This window comes from Balaenoptera acutorostrata, chromosome 3 (assembly GCF_949987535.1).
Source record: "Balaenoptera acutorostrata chromosome 3, mBalAcu1.1, whole genome shotgun sequence".
Lineage (NCBI taxonomy): Eukaryota > Metazoa > Chordata > Mammalia > Artiodactyla > Balaenopteridae > Balaenoptera > Balaenoptera acutorostrata.
The window spans coordinates 112,298,349-112,302,529 of NC_080066.1; the positions used below are offsets into that span (position 1 = coordinate 112,298,349).

The window sequence follows — 4,181 nt, forward strand, 5'->3', positions numbered from 1 at the left end:
ATGTATCAGAGTAAATTAAAAAGTTGCACATTCTTGGGCTTCCCCCTTGGCAGCTTTATTTTTGGATTTGCCCTCTGTGGGTGACTGAATAATTTTCAGTCTTTATAGAGATTTAGAAAAAAAAAGTCTGAAAGGTTATTTCATATGTACTGAGGAAATTATGTGTATCATCAAAGTCTAGCCAGGAGACAGAAACCACCTGAGTAGTTAAAGAGACTTTAATGCAGAAAATTGATTCCGTGGGTGATGAAAGAGCTGAGACACCAAACAAGGGACACTGGGGCAATCCAAAGATCAACAACAGCAGGAAGCCACCCTCGCCCACAACTGACGGGATAAAAGGCAAAGGCAGTGTTCCCAGCACTAGTGGAAGCTGGAACCATAGTTTGGCCCACCTGCCAAGAGTTGGATTCATAAAGCTGCTGGCAGGGAAGGAGGAAGAGAGATACCCTGGCTTATTCCTCCCTATTGCCCCCTCCACAATCCAGTCTGAAAAGCATGGGAACCAGAGCTGCCTCTTGATCCAGAGCGGAGCACGGGGAGGGCAGGGAAGGGGTGTGAGAGCAAGCAGATCCAGGACACACACATCGTATAACTACCTACTACGGTGGGGCTGGTGGAAGGCAGTGAGGACTGGTAGTGAAGAAAGGAACCTGGAATAGTTGCAGCCATTTATATTTTGGTAGAAGATATAAAATGGACCCTGAAGCTTTTATTCTTTTACAGGAAAATAATCAATGTGTTTGGGACCTGTTCTGTCTCTTGATTTTTGCATTACACACTAGGCTTATCAAGGCCGCTATAGTCTCATTTCTAGGTGGACACCTAGGAGCAGGGGCCATAACATGACCCTGCCTCACAAGAAACTTCTGGTATTCCAGTATGATATCACAATGTTCTAGTGTTCTGCATACACACACACACACACGCACATTTTAACTGACAGAAACATGATAGAACATAAAATGTGATGGCTTCAGGAATCAGCTCTGTAAATTGTGCGACATAAGTTGTGATCCCAATGTTCTGTGAGAGTGTAAGATTCAAATCTATTCATCAAGACGCTCTTTTTAAAATAAATTTATTTATTTATTTATGGCTGCGTTGGGTCTTTGTTGCTGCTCACGGGCTTTCTCTAGTTGCAGTGAGCGGGGGCTACTCTTCGTTGAGGTGCGTGGGCTTCTCATTGTTGTGGCTTCTCTTTGTTGCGGAGCACGGGCTCTAGGCACGGGCTCAGTAGTTGTGGCTCATGGGTTCTAGACTGTAGGCTCAGTAGTTGTGGTGCATGGGCTTAGTTGCTCCGTGGCATGTGGGATCTTCCCAGACCAGGGCTCGAACCCATGTCCCCTGCATTGGCAGGCAGATTCTTAACCACTGAGCCACCAGGGAAATCCCAAGACACTTTTAATATAATGAAAACTTTTATGGGTCAGGGGAAGACTTATCACAATGAGGTCAGAGTTTGCTTCCCAAGCTATTTGGTCAAGAGGCCACACACCCCAGCTACTGATGGATTTGCTGAAGCCAACAGAAACAGGTTGGATGGGAGAGGAGAGAGTGTGACTGCATTAGACCATGGGTGGGAGCAGAGAAGGACCCATTAGGACCTCCAGCTGGTTCCTATTCACTGAAGTTAGGGACTGACTCCTGTCTGGTGTGCAAAACCATTAAGGGGATATTATTACCCTTCATCTGATCTTGACAAGAGAATTTTTTGTGATTAAAATAAAAAGACAAACTGATTAAGCTGCATCTGGGTTAACTTTCCTAAATAACAAATTGGCAGACAGCCTGGAAACAATGTAAATTCTGCTTCATTAAAATTACAATCACAGCTGATTTTTCTTCTACCTAGCTGGCTACTGAGAAATAAAATTTTGATGGTTGTATGCCTCATGTAGAAAGGCAACATATAGTAAATTTTCACAGAAATTCCCATAGATGGGACTGGAGGCAACCACATAGGAAAATGGGAAACCAGGAGAAAAAGCTACAGCGAGTGCTGGCCCTTTCCAGAGCGCCTTCATACTCACAACACTGTTCTACTAAAAGGTCAAGAAAGGAAGCTTGCCAAGAACCCCTTTTTTTGGAAAGGTAAATAAAGGAGTTTATTTGCATATTAAGTAATCATAGAAACATTTTACAGTATAGCTTTCATTCACTAAAAACTGGCACATGATAGTTTATTTGCATAAGCATTTTTCTTCCCCAACTGAACTTAGAACCCAAGGAACATGTTGCAAGAAAAATAACAATAAAATATTTTCTCTACCAACTTTGAAAAAAGCCAAAGGAGTAACATCATGGTGTGTTTGTTTGGCATCAAATGTGTTTTGACTTATTGTCTTTAGAAAGGGCTTAAAGGTTAAAAAAGGGGGAAAAAGTCAAAATTGACTTTGTTTCAAGTCATTATGTACAACAGTAGTTTGGGACCATGCAAGACAGAAAAGTTTGGAAGGAGAGGTCATAAGAGGAAGGTAAGATGACTTCATTTTGAAAGATGTCCAACACGTACTTAGAAATATAAGATTGGCTCCCTCTTTCACAAGGCATCTCAGAGGAAAAGCAGCTGCTTCAGGATGAAGATAGGTATCTTCTTCCCAGTCACTGGCTGCCAGAAACTCACTGCAATAGACAATGAACAAAAACTTCATACCTTTGTTAAGAAGCCTATGGACACAGAAGTTGCTGATGGTGCTGTGAGTGAAAAGTGGAAGGGTTATGTGGCTTGAATCAGTGGTGGGAATGACAAACAAGGTTTCCGTATGATCCAGTGTGCCCTGATCCATGGTCATGTTCATCTGCTACTGAGTAGGGGGTTTTCCTGTGATAGACCAAGGAGAACAGGAGAAAGAAATGGTAATTTGAGTGTTCTTAACTTGGTTATTTTTTAAAAGGGAGAGTAGGAAATTCCTGGAAGGATACTGCTGTGCCTCATTGCTTAGGCCCCAAAAAGCTAAAAGCATCTGTAAAGTTTTCAATCTCTCTAAAAAGAGGATGTCCATCAAGATGCTGTTAGAAAATCACTGCACAAAGAAATGAAGAAACCCAGAACCAGAGTGCCCAAATTCTATGTCCTGTTACTCCATGCATTCTACACACTGCTCTGAAGAAACAGCTTACTAACAAAAATAAGGAAGAGGTTGAAGAATACGCTAAACTTTTGGCCAAGAGAATGGAAGACCAAGGAGAAATGCCAGGAACATTTCCAAGAGACAGAGGCTAGTCTCTCTAAGAGCTTCTATGCTAGTCTGAGTCAAGTCAAAAATAAGATTTTCTAAGAGTAACAAATAAGATCAGATTTTTTAAAAAAAGAAAGAAAATAGGGTATCAAAGCTTGGATAAAAGTCAGGAGTGAAAATGTAAATTCTTTGCAAATAGATAACATAGGTAAAGTTAGAAGAGAAACAATGGGCAAAAAGGTTTGAACCACATATAAGAAACAAAAGATTGGTTTTCAGTAAACTTCTACCAATTAATAGGAAAAAGGCAAAGACTGAACAAGAATTTCACAGAGGAGGGAACAAAAATGATCAATAAACATAGGGAAAGACACTCAGTCCATTAATAGCCAAGGGAATGGATATTAAAAGCACAATATATGTCATTTTATACCCTTCAGGTTAGCAACAAAAATTTTTTAAATTTGATGATGTCAAAGTATCGTGTAAACAGGTTCAAGTGGCCACACATTTCACATGCCAGGCTCTCTTGAGCAGCATTTCCTGGGAAACATTCAAGGGACAGGAGCAGGTACCCTGGAGCACCTCACAGCAATCTAGTAGAGCCTAACTCTGGGGTCTAGGAAAGCAACTCAGATCCTTGGGCTATGATGCTTTTATGCAGCGGGATTGAGAAAGGCCAACCCCTTCTCTGGGGGGATTAAAAGCCAAGTTTCAATAGCAACATCATATGCAGAACCTTTGCTACAGTTCTAAGCTGCCAGTTTGGTGTTCACAGTTGGAAGGAATGCCCCTTCTTGGGAGTCAGATAGGTGCACGTAGTGGCAAGTCAGCAAAGAATCTGCCCCCGTGCTTTCATAGTTGAAGCAGTGGCCCCTCGACTGGCATGATGGAGTGAGGAACTGGGGTCCAAGCCCTGAGACTGCCAAGTATTGATGGCCTTAAACATAGGTCATAGCCAGTTTCCACGGAGCTTTGCAGGAGCCCAGCTCTCTTTGG

General features: G+C 42.1%; 1 pseudogene; it reads left to right on the forward strand.

The window, feature by feature from the left end:
- Window positions 1–2,579: 2,579 nt before the first annotated feature.
- On the forward strand, window positions 2,580–3,255 carry LOC102999727 (40S ribosomal protein S6-like; annotated as a pseudogene).
- The last annotated feature ends 926 nt before the right edge of the window (window positions 3,256–4,181 follow it).